Source organism: Pristiophorus japonicus, chromosome 23 (genome assembly GCF_044704955.1).
Source record: "Pristiophorus japonicus isolate sPriJap1 chromosome 23, sPriJap1.hap1, whole genome shotgun sequence".
In the NCBI taxonomy this organism is placed as follows: Eukaryota; Metazoa; Chordata; class Chondrichthyes; family Pristiophoridae; genus Pristiophorus; species Pristiophorus japonicus.
Window position 1 is genome coordinate 63,625,992 of NC_091999.1, and position 17,181 is coordinate 63,643,172.

Consider the following 17,181-nt stretch of genomic DNA (forward strand, 5'->3'; position numbering starts at 1 on the left):
AGGATCATTATCAGATAGAATTTGACTCCGAGGGTCAAAGAGGCACATTTTAAAGAGGGTTAGAAAGGAAAAGAGTGGCTCAAGTAAATGTTGGTCCCCTGGAGGATGAGACTGGGGAATTAATAATGGAGAACAGGGAAATGGCAGAGACGTTGAACAAATATTTTGTATCGGTCTTCACGGTAGAAGACACTAAAAACATCCCAATAGTGGATAATCAAGGGGCGATAGGTAGGGAGGAACTTAATACAACCACTATCAGTAATGAAGTGGTACTAGGTAAAGTCATGGGACTAAAGGTGGACAAGTCACCTGGACCTGATGCCTTACATCCAAGGGTCTTAAGAGAAATGGCTGCAGAGTGGATGCATTGGTTTTAATCTAGCAAAATTCCCTGGATTCTGGGGCAGTCCCAGCAGATTGGAAAACCACAAATGTAACGCCCCTATTTAAAAATGAGGCAGACAAAAAGCAGGAAACTATAGACCAGTTAGCCGAACATCTGTCGTTGGGAAAATGTTGGAGTCCATTATGAAGGAAGCAGTAATGGGACATTTGGAAAAACATGATTCAATCATGCAGAGTCAGCACGGTTTTATTAAAGGGAAATCATGTTTGACAAATTTGATGGAGTTCTTTGAGGATGTAACGAGCAGGATGGATGAGGGGGAACCAGTGGATGTGGTGTATTTGGATTTCCAGAAGGCATTCGATAAGGTGCCACATCAGAGGTTACTGCACAAGATAAAAGCTCACTGGGTTGGGGGTAATATATTAGCATGGATCGAGGATTGGTTAACTAACAGAAATCACAGAGTCGGGATAAATGGGTCTTTTTCCAGTTGACAGTGGCTAGTGGGGTACAGCAGGGATCGGTGCTGGGTCCTCAACTATTTACAATCCATATTAATGACTTGGATGAAGGGACAGAGTGTAATGTAGCCAAGTTTGCTGAGGATACAAAGATGGGTGGGAAAGCAAATTGTGAGGAGGACACAAAAAATCTGCAAAGACTCAGTGAGTGGGCAAAAATTTGGCAGATGGTGTATAATGTGAGAAAGTGTGAGATTATCCAGAAATAATAGAAAGCAAATTATAATTTAAATGGAGAAAAATTGCAAAGTGCTGCAGTACAGAGAGAACTGGGGGTCCTTGTGCATGGAACACAAAAAGTTAGTGTGTAGGTTCAGCAAGTAATCAGGAAGGCAAATGGAATGTTGGCCTTTATTGCAAGGGGGATAGAGTATAAAAGCAGAGAAGTCCTGCTACAACTGTACAGGTTATTGGTGAGGCCACACCTGGAGTACTGCGTACCGTTTTAGTCTCATTATTTAAGGAGGGATATACTTGCATTGGAGGCTGTCAGAGAATGTTCACTAGGTTGATTCCGGATATGAGGGGGTTGTCTTATTAAAATAGTTTGAATAGGTTGGGCCTATACTCATTGGAGTTCAGAAGAATGAGAGGTGATTTTATTGAAACATATAAGATAATGAGGGGGTTCGATAAGGTGGATGCAGAGAGGATATTTGCATCCACTCATAGGGGAATCTAAAACTAGAGGACATAGTCTTAGAATAAGGGGCCGCCCATTTAGCACTGAGATGGGGAGAAATTTCTTCTCTGAGGGTTGTAATTCTGTGGAATTCTCTGCCCCAGAGAGCTGCAGAGGCTGGGGCATTGAATATATATAAGGTGGAGATAGACAGATTTTTGAACAATAAGGCAGTAAAGGGTTACAGGGAGCGGGCAGGCAAGTGGAGCTGAGTCCATGATTAGATGAGCCATGATCTTCTTGAATGGCGGAGCAGGCTCGAGGGGCCAAATGGCCTACTCCTGCTCCTATTTCCAATGTTCTTAGGGTCTTAAAGGAAATTGGAGAGGTTTAGGGAGGGAATTCTGGAGCTTAGCGCCTAGGCAGCTGAAGGCATGGCCAGCAATGATGGTGTGATTAAAACCAGGAATGTGCAGGACGCCAGAGATCCTGGAGGGTTGTAGGGCTGGAGGAGGTTACAGAGGTAGGGAGGGGCGAGGGCACGGAGGGATGTGAATACAAGGATGAAAATTTTAAAATTGAACTTCGTGCCCATGCGTCATTTCTCCTTACTTTACAGATGCTCCCTACCCACTCTCCATTTCTCCTTCCTTTACAGACGCTCCCTGACCACTCTCCATTTATCCTTCCGTTACTGTCGCTCCCTGACCACTCTCCATTTCTCCTTCCTTTTCAGATGCTCCCTGACCACTCTCCCTTTCTCCTTCCTTTACAGACGACCACTGACCACTCTCCATTTCTCCTTCCTTTACAGACGCTCCCTGACCACTCTCCCTTTCTCCTTCCTTTACAGAAGCTCCCTGACCACTCTCCATTTCTGCTTCCTTTACAGACGCTCCCTGACCACTCTCCATTTCTCCTTCCTTTACAGGCGCTCCCTGACCACTCTCCATTTCTCCTTCCTTTACAGACGCTCCCTGACCACTCTCCATTTCTCCTTCCTTTACAGACGCTCCCTGACCACTCACCATTTCTCCTTCCTTTACAGATGCTCCCTGACCACTCCCCATTTCTCCTTCATTTACAGACGCTCCCTGGCCACTCTCCATTTCTGCTACATTTTTTGAAATATTTCAAGTGTTTAATAAATCTTTGAAGGTCACAGGACAGGTTAACAAAGCTGTTCATAAAACGTAAAGGATCCTGGGCTTTATAAATTGAGGCACAGAGTACTAAAGCCGGGAAGTTATGCTAAAGCTGTATAAAACACTAGCTCGACCCCAGCTGGTGGGTTCGGCCCAATTCTGGGCACACTTCAGGAAGGACACAAAGGCTTTGGAGAGGGGACAGAAGAGATTTACTTGAATGATGCCAGGGATGAAGAACTTCATTAATGTAGAGACTGGAGAAGCTGGGATTGTTCTCCTTCTGAGCAGAGAAGGCTAAGACGAAATTTGATAGAGGTGTCAAAAATCATGAAGATGAGATAGAATAAATAGGGAAACTGTTTGTAACACTGATAACCAGATTTGAGGCGATTGGCAAAAACAGAGGTCACATGAGGAAAACCATTTTCCCACAAGGAGTGGTTAGGGTTTGGAATGCACTGCCTGACGGAGCGGTGGAGATAGAGTCAATAGTGGCCTTCAAAAGTGAATTGGACAAAGACTTGAAGCAGAATGATATTGCAGGGATTTGGGGAAAGAGCGGGGGAAGCGGGATAACCGGATTGCTCCCCGAAAGTATCGGCGCAGACTCGATGGGCCGAATGGCCCCCTTCTGTGCTGAAATATTCTGTGATTCTAGAATATTTTACAGACACTCCCTGCTCAGTCACCATCGCTCCTTCATTTACAGACGCTCCCTGGTCCATTACTATTTCTCGTTGATTTACAGACGCTCCCTTAGAGTTTGAGGCAGACACAGCGCATGCACTGACCGCTCCTTCGGGCTGGAGCGGACCCAGGACCCGGCAGGCAGGGGGAGAATGTTCCCCGGTTTATATCCCCCCTGACCCGGTGTGGGGAGAATGTTCCCTGGTTTATATCCCCCCTCACCCCGGTGTGGGGAGAATGTTCCGCAGTTTATATTCCCCCCCCACCCAGTGTGGGGAGAATGTTCCCTGATTTATATCCCCCCTCACCCCCAGTGTGGGGAGAATGTTCCCCGGTTTATATCCCCCCGCCCCGGTGTGTGGAGAATATTCCCCGGTTTATATCACCCCCCTTCCCCCGGTGTGGGTAGAATTTTCCCCGGTTCATAAACACCACCCGGTGTGGGGTGAATTTTGCCCAGTTTATATCACCCCACCCCCCGGTGTGGGGAGAAAGTTCCCCGGTTTAATTCTCCCCCCCCAGTGTGGGGAGAATTTTCCCGGTTTATATCCCTCCCCCGGTGTGGGGAGAATGTTCCCCGGTTTATATCCCCCCGGTGTGGGGAGAATTTTCCCGGTTTATATCCCTCCCCCGGTGTGGGGAGAATGTTCCCCGGTTTATATCCCCCCGGTGTGGGGAGAATGTTCCCCGGTTTATATCCAACCCCCCCCCCCCGGTGTTGGGAGAATGTTCCCCGATTTATATCCCCCCCGGTGTGGGGAGAATATTCCCCGGTTTATATTCCCCCCCCCCAGTGTGGGGAGAATGTTCCCCGGTTTATATCCCCCCCGGTGTGGGGAGAATGTTCCCCGGTTTATATCCCCCCCCCCCGGTGTGGGGAGAATGTTCCCCGGTTTATATCCCCTCCCGGTGTGGGGAGAATGTAACCCGGTTTATATCCCCTGGTGTGGGGAGAATGTTCCCCGGTTTATATCCCCCCCCGGTGTGGGGAGAATGTTCCCCGGTTTATACCCCCCCCCCGGTGTGGGGAGAATGTTCCCCGGTTTATATCCGGGCCCGCGGCTGCACTCGGTGTTGCTGCCCCCAGCGTTGCCCTGGAGCTCTCTCACCTCTGCGTCAGCGTCCGCCACCGCCGGCTGCACATGCTCAGCTCACACTGCCCGGGTGATTGATGGCAGCTCCCCACCAATAGGAAGAGCGGGGCGGGGCTAGAGGACCGAATGGACAGTTGGTCCTCCAACCAATTGGAGTGTGTGAGGGGCGGGGCTTCCGGCAGGCGGTAAGTCGTGGGGTGCAGCAAGGATCAGTGCTGGGGCCTCAGCTATTTACAATCTATATTAATGACCAAGATAAAGGGACCCAGTGTAATATTTGCTGACGATACAAAGCTCGGTGAGACAGTAAGCTGTGAGCAGAACACAAGAGTGCAAAGATAGATAGATAGACGATGTGAATGGGCAGTAAGGTGGCAGATTGAGTATAATGTCGGGAAATGTGAGGTTATTCACTTTGGTCGGAAGAATAGAAAAACAGAATATCTTTTAAATGGTGAGAAACTTTAAATGTTGGTGTTGAGAGAGATTTGGGTGCCCTTGTGCAAGAAACACAGAAAGCGAGCATGCAGGTACAGATAGCAGTAAGGGGGTGGAGTATAAGAGTAAGGATCTGTTGCTACAATTGTACAGGGCCTTGGTGAGATCACACCTGGAGTACTTGTCAGTTTGGGTCTCCTTATCAAAGGAAAGATATACTTGCTTTGGAGATTGTGCAATAGGGGTTCACAAGATTGATTCCTGCAATGAGAGAGCTGTCTTACGATGAGGGATTGTGTAGAATGGACCTATACTCTCTGGAGTTTAGAAGAATGAGAGGGGATCTCATTGAAACATATAAGATTCTGAAGGGTATTGACAGGGTAGATGCTGAGAGCTCGATTCCCCCGGGCTGGAGTGACTAGAACTCGGGGGCTCAAGATAAGGGGCAGGCCATTTAAGACAGAGATGAGAAATTTCTTCACTCAGAGGGTTAGAAACATAGAAACATAGAAAATAGGTGCAGGAGTAGGCCATTCAGCCCTTCTAGCCTGCACCGCCATTCAATGAGTTCATGGCTGAACATGAAACTTCAGTACCCCCTTCCTGCTTTCTCGCCATAACCCTTGATCCCCCGAGTAGTAAGGACTTCATCTAACTCCCTTTTGAATATATTTAGTGAATTGGCCTCAACTACTTCCTGTGGTAGAGAATTCCACAGGTTCACCACTCTCTGGGTGAAGAAGTTTCTCCTCATCTCGGTCCTAAATGGCTTACCCCTTATCCTCAGACTGTGACCCCTGGTTCTGGACTTCCCCAACATTGGGAACATTCTTTCTGCATCTAACCTGTCTAAACCCGTCAGAATTTTAAACGTTTCTATGAGATCCCCTCTCATTCTTCTGAACTCCAGTGAATACAAGCCCAGTTGATCCAATCTTTCTTGATAGGTCAGTCCCGCCATCCCGGGAATCAGTCTGGTGAACCTTCGCTGCACTCCCTCAATAGCAAGAATGTCCTTCCTCAAGTTAGGAGACCAAAACTGTACACAATACTCCAGGTGTGGCCTCACCAAGGCCCTGTACAACTGTAGCAACACCTCCCTGCCCCTGTATTCAAATCCACTCGCTATGAAGGCCAACATGCCATTTGCTTTCTTAACCGCCTGCTGTACCTGCATGCCAACCTTCAATGACTGATGTACCATGACACCCAGGTCTCGTTGCACCTTCCCTTTTCCTAATCTGTCACCATTCAGATAATAGTCTGTCTCTCTGTTTTTACCACCAAAGTGGATAACCTCACATTTATCCACATTATACTTCATCTGCCATGCATTTGCCCACTCACCTAACCTATCCAAGTCACTCTGCAGCCTAATAGCATCCTCCTCGCAGCTCACACTGCCACCCAACTTAGTATCATCTGCAAATTTGGAGATACTGCATTTCATCCCTTCGTCTAAATCATTAATGTACAATGTAAACAGCTGGGGCCCCAGCACAGAACCTTGCGGCACTCCACTAGTCACTGCCTGCCATTCTGAAAAGTACCCGTTTACTCCTACTCTTTGCTTCCTGTCTGACAACCAGTTCTCAATCCACATCAGCACACTACCCCCAATCCCATGTGCTTTAACTTTGCACATCAATCTCTTGTGTGGGACCTTGTCGAAAGCCTTCTGAAAGTCCAAATATACCACATCAACTGGTTCTCCTTTGTCCACTTTACTGGAAACATCCTCAAAAAATTCCAGAAGATTTGTCAAGCATGATTTCCCTTTCACAAATCCATGCTGACTTGGACCTATCATGTCATCATTTTCCAGATGCACTGCTATGACATCCTTAATATCCTTAATAATTGATTCCTGCAATGAGAGAGCTGTCTTACGATGTGAATCTTTGGAATTCTCTGCCCCAGAGGGCTGTGGATGTTCAATCTATTCAACGCTGAGATGGATAGATTTTTGGACTCTCGGGGAATCAAGGGATATGGAGATCAGGTGGGAAAGTGGAGTTGAGGGCGATGATCTTATTGAATGGCGGAGCAGGCTCGAGGGGGCTATGACCTACTCCTGCTCCTATCTCTGATATTCTAATATTGACATCTAAGGGGCTCTAGATTTATTAGTCCCACCCTTTATCTTAAGGGAACATAGTTGCTCTGAACCCTCGCTATCTCCTCCTTGAATGCCTCCCACTGCTCTGACACTAATTTACCTTCAAGTAGCTGTTTCCAGTCCACTTTGGTTAAATCACATCTCTGCTTAGTAACATTAGCTTTACCCCAAATGAGAACTTTTATTCCTGGTCCATCTTTGTCCTTTTCCATCACTACCCTAAATCTAACTGAATTATGATCACCAGCATAAAAATATTCTCCACTGATACCCCTTCCACCTGCCCAAGCTTCATTTATTAAACCTAAGTCCAGAACCACCCCCTCTCTTGTTGGGCTTGCTGCGTAATGGCTAAAAACGTTCTCCTGAATGCATTTTAAGAATTCTGCTCCTTCTATATCTTTCACACTAATTCTATCCCAGATAATATTTGGGTAGTTGAAATCCCCGACTATTACTGCCCTGTTATTTTTGCACGTATCAGAAATGTGCCGACATATTTGCTCTTCTGTCTCCCTCTGAATGTTTGGGGGTCTATAGTACATCCCCAGCAGTGTAATCGCCCCTTTTGTGTTCTTCACTTCTCCCATGTGGCCTCATTTGATGATCCTTCGAACATATCATCCCTCCCCACAGCTGGAATTGTTTCTTTAATCAACACTGTGACACGCCCGCCTTTTTTTATCCCCGTCTCTATCTCGTCTTAAAACGCTGTAACCAGGAATGTTGAGCTGCCATTCCTGCAGTTCTTTTAGCCGTGTTTCACTAATAGTTACAATATCATACCCCCACATGTCTGTCTGTGCCCTCAGCTTATCTGCCTCAATCCCCAGACTCCTTGCATTGGCATTGAAGTATTTCTAGATTGATTCCTGTGATGAGAGGACTGTCTTATGATGAGAGTTTGTGTAGAATGGGCCGATACTCTCTGGAGTTTAGAAAAATGAGAGTGATCTCATTGAAACACACCGGCACTGGCATTTAGCGCTGCCAAACTCCCTTATTGTCTATTTTCTAGCCTTTGTTTCCTCTGCCTTCCAAACACTAGCCACACTGTCCACTCGATCGATACAATCCCCTCTCTCGATCAATACAGTACCCTCTCTCGATTCATACAGTCCCCTCTCTCGATCCATACAGTCCCCTCTCTCGATCCATACAGTCCCCTCTCTCGATCCATACAGTCCCCTCTCTCTATCCATACTGTCCCCTCTCTCTATCCATTCTGGCCCCTCTCTCTATCCATACTGTCCCCTCTCTCTATCCATACTGTCCCCTCTCTCTATCCATACTGTCCCCTCTCTCTATCCATACTGTCCCCTCTCTCTATCCATACTGTCCCCTCTCTCTATCCATACTGTCCCCTCTCTCTATCCATACTGTCCCCTCTCTCTATCCATACTGTCCCTTCTCTCGATCCATACTGTCCCCTCTCTCGATCCATACTGTCCCCTCTCTCGATCCATACTGTCCCCTCTCTCGATCCATAAGTCCCGTCTCTCGATCCATACAGTCCCCTCTCTCGATCCATACAGTACCCTCTCTCTATCCATACAGTCCCCTCTCTCTATCCATACTGTCCCCTCTCTCTATCCATACTGTCCCCTCTCTCTATCCATACTATCCCCTCTCTCTATCCATACTGTCCCCTCTCTCTATCCATACTGTCCCCTCTCTCTATCCATACTATCCCCTCTCTCTATCCATACTGTCCCCTCTCTCTATCCATACTGTCCCCTCTCTCTATCCATACTGTCCCCTCTCTCTATCCATACAGTCCCCTCTCTCTATCCATACTGTCCCCTCTCTCTATCCACACTGTCCCCTCTCTCTATCCACACTGTCCCCTCTCTCTATCCACACTGTCCCCTCTCTCTGTCCATACTGTCCCCTCTCTCTATCCATACTGTCCCCTCTCTCTATCCATACTGTCCCCTCTCTCTATCCATACTGTCCCCTTTCTCTAACCATACTGCCCCCTCTCTCTATCCATACTGTCCCCTCTCACTATCCATACTGTCCCCTCTCTCTATCCATACTGTCCCCTCTCTCTATCCATACTGTCCCTTCTCTCTATCCACACTGTCCCCTCTCTCAATCCACACTGTCCCCTCTCTCTATCCACATTGACCCTCTCTCTATCCACACTGTCCCCTCTCTCTATCCACACTGTCCCCTCTCTCTATCCACACTGTCCCCTCTCTCTATCCACACTGTCCCCTCTCTCTATCCACACTGTCCCCTCTCTCCATCCACACTGTCCCCTCTCTCTATCCACACTGTCCCCTCTCTCTATCGACACTGTCCCCTCTCTCTATTCACACTGTCCCCTCTCTCTATCCATACAGTTCCCTCTCTCGATCCACACTGATAGAGTATTTAAACAGGCTCATTTAGACAGGCTTTGAAAATTAACAGACCCCCAAGTCAAAGCTACTACGTGCTGCTCAGCATGTTGCATTAACTCATCAATCAACTTGACATTTTCAGACCTTGGGTAGCGAGCCAATAAAACGTTAAAATATTTTCAATTGAGCCAATAAGGTCAAAGAAGGCGAGTTCTTTTCTGTAAATTGAACCAGGTATAAAGTACAGCCATTTGTGACCATGTGTCTCAGTAAGACAAAGAAACTGGCAATCAGCCAGCAGTTTGCTGCTCTCTGCCGAGATTAAAAAGTTAAAACTACCATCGTAGTTCGTATTTCATTGGAAACTAAGAGATCTAACAATTTTGGCACTGCGATCAGGGTCGCTGAGGAAAGAAACTGAATTTTGGACATCGGACCTACATTGAGGTGAGGACTCCACTTTAAAAAAAAAAAAGTCCTCGGTCAAAAGTCTAAATTCGCCTCGCCTTTTACGTGATTCCGAAAGCCTCCAGTTGCGAACCCTCCGGTTGGTAGTCGGCTCGAGGTCCCATAGACGTCTAAACTTCGGCAGTGTGTTTGTTAATTAATCACCGACCTATTGATCAGCTAGCAGGCCTACGACTCGAGATCCCAATAAAGAAATGGCAGCAGGAGAAAAGGGCAAAGAATTTCCTACAACTGTTAAAGGTGGGCAGGCACCACCTCAAGTTTCGCTAGATCTAGAACAGTTGAAAGAATGCATAGAGCAACAATTCAACTTATCTAAAACCTGTATCAAGATCGAATAAAAGTACTGAACCTCCAAAGGACAATGGTCCTTGGACGAGATTAAAAGGGTCTGGGGAAAAACGACCCGTATGAAAAATAAAGAGCGAACTAGATGGTCCCTCCCGGTTATGGGCCAGATTCGAAACCGGAATGAAATTATAATGCGTTCCCAACATGATCGAGAACTGACCAGTACAAAGGATCAATTGCAAGCAGTTGGTGCACAGCTGCGACAGAAAAAGCTTGAACTTGAAAAGCTGGAATCAGAAGTTAAAGATCTTAAAGGCGAAATTAAAGAATGGAAAAATCATTCGGTCAAGAGACAGTAATAGGAAAAGGAAAATGTATTGATCAATTCCCAGGGTACTCATGTTTGGATAAATTAAAAGTGCAAACCCGAAGACACGACCGAGGAATAGATACGGTTTCTGAATCCTCTGACAATACAGTGTCGGAGGATGAAGAATTAGGGGTGCGCTTTGCCCCGTTTAAAAAAAGATGAGTTGTAGTCAAATCATAAGAGACTGCGGATGAGGGTGGAACCAAAAAAAACAAAGAGAAGGGTGTACGAAGAATACTTAGTTCATGATGCGGCAGGCCCAGAGAAAATTGATAAATGGTCCAAGGAACTGCCCAATCCAAAGAAAGGGGGAGTAAAAACATGGGACCAAATGGACTGCTTAAGAAATATATATCAACTTCATCCCTGGGACTGAGTGCAAATTTTGAACATAATGGTGCCAAAAACACAGGGAAGAAAATTGCACGACAAGGTAGATGAAGCTTTGGGGCAGAATGAGCAAGAATTCGACGCAGGATGGGAGGCGATTAAACACTGGCTTCAAGCCATCAGTCCAGCTCAGACAGACTGGGGAAAAATTGCAGCTTGCCAACAGAAAGGAACAGAGGAGGTCCTGGAGTATGATGAGCGGTTTAGATGCACGTGGCTGGAACATTCGGGTATGAATAATACGGATGAGGAAATGGATGAACAAGCGTTTGGACCCCTGAAAGCAGCTTTCGTGGCAGGTCTAAAGCCAGAACTGTCCAAAATGTTTAAGGTAGTGTTACCGGACTGGGAAGGTAGAGGAACTACCTTTGCAACATTGGTGGATCGATGTAACCAATTATATCGGGATATGGGAGCTAAAGTCCGAGCTGTACAGGCTATGGGATGGAAATCCCAGGATTCCGATAAACAGTCATTTGGAAAATTACACGGAAAATGTCGTTATTGTGGGAAAGAAGGTCACTGGGCCAAGATGTGCAGGGCAAAACAGAAAGGTCGTGGCTGGGGAAGAGGACGCAGCCAGGGATACAATTCAACCAACAAGCCAGGCTTGTCACAAGATAACGACCTCATAGAAGCATTTAAGCGACTGACAATACAACAAAAGAAGGAGTTACTTGGGATAGCAAAAAACGATTAGAGCCCACCCTGGCCCCCCTCCTCGCACTAATACAACAGAGAGGAGATGGGCTATATAAAATGTGAGGGTGGGCAATAAGGATGTGGACTGTCTTTTAGACAAGGGGCAGAATTAACATGCTTACCCCAACAATATGTAGACGATATCCTGCTAGATTCAAAAACAGAAGAACAGCATGAACAAGATTTACGAGCTTTGCTGGATCACCTTCGGCTGAAAGGACATAAAGCCAGCAGCGACAAAGCACAAATCCCCAAGAAGGAACACCATGCCCCAGGCACTACCAATAGTGCTATGCAGCATTAGGGCAACCCTGAACAGAACTACAGGTCGAAGCCCATTTGAAATTATAACGGGAAGACCAATGTCGCTGCCAGGAACTATCGATTTACGGAAAGCTGATGGTCAATTAATGAGTGACACTTTGTTATCATACTGTCAGAATTTAACCAATGCTATTAGTTCTGTTTCCCGACAGGTATCGGCAGCTTGGGGTAATCCACCCGAAGGAGGACACAACATCATCCCGGGAGTCTGGGTGTATGTGAAAAAATTGCATAAAGAACCTTTGGGTGCCAAGTGGGAGGGACCTTATCAAGTGTTATTGACCACCCAGGCAGCTGTTAAAGTCCAAGGAAAGAAAGCCTGGATCCATGCTTCACACGTTAAACGAGCACCTGTAACTGAAGCTGAAATCTAGTAAAGACAATTACTTTTTGCCAAAATGTATACATTTACTGTATTATTGATTGTAGGTATTATAGGCACAGGCCTACTTCTTACTAGCCGACCCTCTGCACCAAAGGGAAATAGTAGGGTAAGCAAGGGAATTACATGTAAATACCTTTTTATATATGTCATACATTTATGCCAAACAAGGTAACATTTCTAGTTGTTGGCTGTGTACGCATATTCCTATTCACTCAAAGGGAGGGATTCCCTTGAGGCCAGTTCCCTTGAATATCTCGGAAATGGCTGACTGGATAATAAAACAGACAATGCGTTTCAGGATACGGAAAACTGGGCACGTAAATGGAAATCAGCAGGTTACAATTTGACTACCTTTGAAGGGGGATACCAACCGTGGGACAATAATTCCAAACGGCCCCAATTTTTTGTTATCACTAATACAACGGGAATAGGAAGACCGGGGGAATCGGTCTGTCTTATTAGAAACAACAAAGGAGGCGAAAATATGGGGTATAGTAACTGCTCCCGGAATTATAATATAATCAAGCCACGGAACCGTCCAAACTGGGCCGATGTGGGAATTTTTAACGTAACGGGGATTCTGAATAAAACAGATGGAAAAGCCTGGACAGGTCCCAGAGTGTTGCTGACAAAGAAACAGCTCACATTCATTGCATATAATGGCACCTATTGGGTGTGTGGCCACAAGGCCTACCCTTGGCTGCCCCAGAATTGGATGGGATCCTGCTATTTAGCCGACATTTTGCCTTATATGTATCATATAAAGTCACTGTCGGAACATTTACACCGTCCTAAGAGAGCTATCACAGAAATAGAGAGGTTCTTTGCCATCCTGATCCCTGGGTATGGGACCGCCAAACTGGCAAGGGAATCCATTAACATGACATCCGTTGTGGAACGGGTAGCCAATGATACCTCAGAGGCCCTAGTTAAAATCAATGCAGAAATGGTAGCAATCCGCACAGTAGCCCTACAGAATAGACTGGCCCTTGACTATATCCTGGCTGAAAAGGGAGGTACTTGCACCCTACTCGGAACGGAGTGTTGCACATATATCTCAGATAGCTTCGAAGAAATTACCCACTTAGCGGAGCATATCCAAAAGGAGATAGAAAAACTTAAGCAACCCCCATCATTTACTTTGTGGAGTGGAGCCACTGAATGGCAAGGTTCAATAGGAAATTCATTGGTGGAAGGTTTAATTCTAATTGTTGTAATTGTTTTACTTTTATATTGTTTGTTTATGTTGATTAAATGTTGTTGCGACCAGGCGGCTATAGCCGCTGTCCCGCAGGTGAGGCACCTTGCAGGTCCCAGCAGACCGTCTGTACGTGGCACAGGAGTATGTTATGCTTAAGGAAAGGTTGTTTACTGGTTGAATTAAGATATTGATTTGGATTAAATTGGAATAAGGTTAATTAACGTATTAAAACCAGACTTCCATTGTGGCCACGATGGAACTCGGGTCGGTGTAAATTTGTGTGGAAGCTACTAGTCCGGACATGTGGCAAAACACATCAACAAATTTTGGAAGGAAACTCTATTAACATGTATGAAATTAATTTGTAGAATGTTTAACCAGTGATACCTTAAGTTTTATAATTCAGTTTGTGAAAGAATCAAAGGGGGGATTGATAGATTATTCAAACAGGCTCATTTAGACAGGCTTTGAAAATTCACAGACCCCCACGTCAAAGCTACTACGTGCTGCTCGGCATGTTGCATTAACTCATCAATCAACTTGACATTTTCGGACCTTGGGTAGCGAGCCAATAAATGTTTAAATGACTTTCAATTGAGCCAATAAGGTCAAAGAAGGCGGGTTCTTTCTGTAAATTGAGCCAGGTATAAAGTACAGCCATTTTTGACCATGTGTATCAGTAAGACAAAGAAACTGGCAATCAGCCAGCAGTTTGTTGCTCTCTGCCGAGATTAAAAAGTTAAAACTACCATCGGAGTTCGTATTTCATTGGAAATTAAGAGATCTAACACATCTCTCTATCCATACTGTTCCCTCTCTCTATCCAAACTGTCCCCTCTCTCTATCCAGTGAGGATATTGTCCGGTGCTGTTGAGGTGCAACCTGTCTGGCTTGTACTGGTCCTACCTCCCCCAGAAATGCTCCCAATGCCTCAGGATTCTTAATTCCTCCCTCCTGCACCAAACTCCATGCATGCATTCATCTGCTCTATCCTCTTATTTCTGTACTCACCAGCACGGAGCACCAGGAGTAATCCGGACATTACTACCTTTGAGGTCCTGTTTTTTAATCTCTTTCCTAGCTTCCTAAAATATGCCTGCAGGATCTCATCCCTCTTTCTACCGATGACATTGGTCCCGATATGGACCACAACCTTTGGATGTTCATCCTCCCCCCTCAACAATGTCCTGCAGCTGCTCAGTGACATCCTTGACCCTGGCACCAGGGAGGCAACATACCATCCTGGAATCATGTCTGTGCCTGTAGAAGCACTTGTTTGTTCCCCAAACTATCAAATCCACTACCACTATTGCTCTTCCACTCTTCTTCCTCCCCGCCCTGTGCAGCTGAGCCACCCACGGTGTCGTGGACATGGCTGTGGCTGTACTACCCAGAGAAACCATCGTGCTCATCAGTGTCCAGAACTGAAAACCGGTTAGCGAGTGAGATGCACTCAGGGGACTCCTGTCCTACTCTTGCCCCATAACGCTGAAAATGTTTTCAACTCATGTTTATCTCTTTCTAAAGTTACAAGTGAATCTGCTTCCACCACCCGAACAGGCAGTGCGTTCCAGGCCAGAACATCTCGCTGCTTCATTAGTCCCCTCATGTAGCATCTGGTTCATTTGCCAATCACATTAAATCTGAGCCTCTGGTTGCTGAACTTTCTGACACTGAAAATTGTTTCTCCTTATTAAGAGGATTGGCGGGCTGGAGGAGCTTACAGAGATCGGGAGGGGTGAGGCCTTGGAGGGATTTGAACAAGAGGACGAGAATTTTAAAGCCTGAAGCCACCAGCCGTCTCCCCCAGTGCAGAATGTGACTCACTGTTAACAGAAAGGATTTGTGTTTACTTACAAAAGATGCATAATGAAGGGAAATCAATCTCTGTATCTTTAACTAACAGCGACATGAGGGAAATAAATGATCTTTAAACACCTGGTCCACTTGGCACTGAAGTGTCTGAAACTCATAATAGGAACTTCAGGGAAATAAAATACTGATAAATGTTAAACTGTTTTGCTGACAAAAGAAATCTCGATTTAACTGTAAAAAAATAAATTGTTTAACAGGTGTTCACACAGACTCACCTGATAGGCCGACTCAGGATCCACCCCTCAAGCACCGCGATTGGTTGCAGAACACGCTGCTCGCTGGGCCCTCCGGACTCTGACCTCTCTTCCTGTTGGTTCCCAGCGCAATCAATCACCACTCGCCAACATTATGCTGACAGAGCAAGTTGAGAGGCTCAGAGGAAGAAATAAAATGGGGCCGTGAATCTGAGTTCAGAATTTATAAACAAAACTATTTAAAGTAAAATCAAATTAATTGTTGCATTTAATACATCCTTCTGGGCCAAGTGGGAAACAAGTGATGTGTGGGCTGTGCAGAGTGTCTGTGCCCGGTTACACAGCGTGTTCCTGGCTCCCCGCTCCAAGTGCACATGTTTCAGCTCACATCCAACTGACTGGATAAACCTTGCCCATCTAAACCCCATCACACAAATATCAGCATTTGATGTTTAGTTATGCTCAACCTTTATAAACACTGGTTAGGCCTCAGCTGACACATTGTGCTCAATTCTGGGCACCACACTTTCAGAAGGGTATCTACACCATAGAGAGGGACAGAAGAGATTTACTAGAACGGTACGAAAGAGGAGGGACTTCAGTTATTTGGAGATACTGGAGAAGCTGCGGTAATTCTCCTTGGAACAGAAAAGGTTAAGAGGAGATTTGATAGAGTGTTCAAAATCATGAACGGTTTTAATAGACTAAATAAGGAGAAACACTTTCCAGTGGCAGAAGGGTCGGTAACCAGAGGACACAGAGTTCAGGTGATTGGCAAAAGAAGCAAAGGCGACACGAGGAACCATTGTATAAGCAGCGAATTGTTGCAATCTGGAATGCACTGCCTGATCGGGTGGTGGAAGCAGATTCAACAATGGCTTTCAAAAGTGAATTGGATAAATACTAAAGGGACAATATCTGCAGAGCCATGGGGAAAGAGCAGGAGAGTGGAACTAACTGGATAGCACTACCATAGAGCCAGCACAGGCGATGGGCCGAATGGCCTTCTGCACATTCATTCTATTAAAAAGACGGATGATCTTATCCAGAATGCTGCGAGCACATATCCCCAGAAAACCAAGACCGCCTATTTCCACCTGTGTAATATCGGCCGTCTCCATCCCTGCCTCTGCTCACCCTCTGCTGAAACCCTCATCCATTCCTTGGTTACCTTTAGACTTGACTATTCCAACACACTCCTGGCTGGCTTCCCACATTCTACCCCACGTAATCTTCACCTCATCTAAAACTCGGCTGCCCGTGTCCTAACTCACACCAAGTCTCGTTCACCCATCATCCCCTGTGCTCACTGACCTACATTGGCTCCCGGTTAAGCAACGCTTCGACTTTAAAATTCTCATCCTTGTTTACAAATCCCTCCATGGTCTCGCCCCTCCCTATCTGTGTAACCTCCTCCAGCCACACAACCCCCAGAGATGTCTGCGCTCCTTCAATTCTGCCCTCCTGAGCATCCCTGATTATAATCGCTCAACCATTGGTGATCGTGCCTTCTGTTGCTGAGGCCCCAAGCTCTGGAACTCCCTCCCTATACTGTCTCTGCCTCATCCCTGAAAGTACTGACTCTGGCTTTGTTCAGTTCGACACTCACTGGTTCCCCTCTCTCTCCATCCCTGAAGGTACTGAGTCTG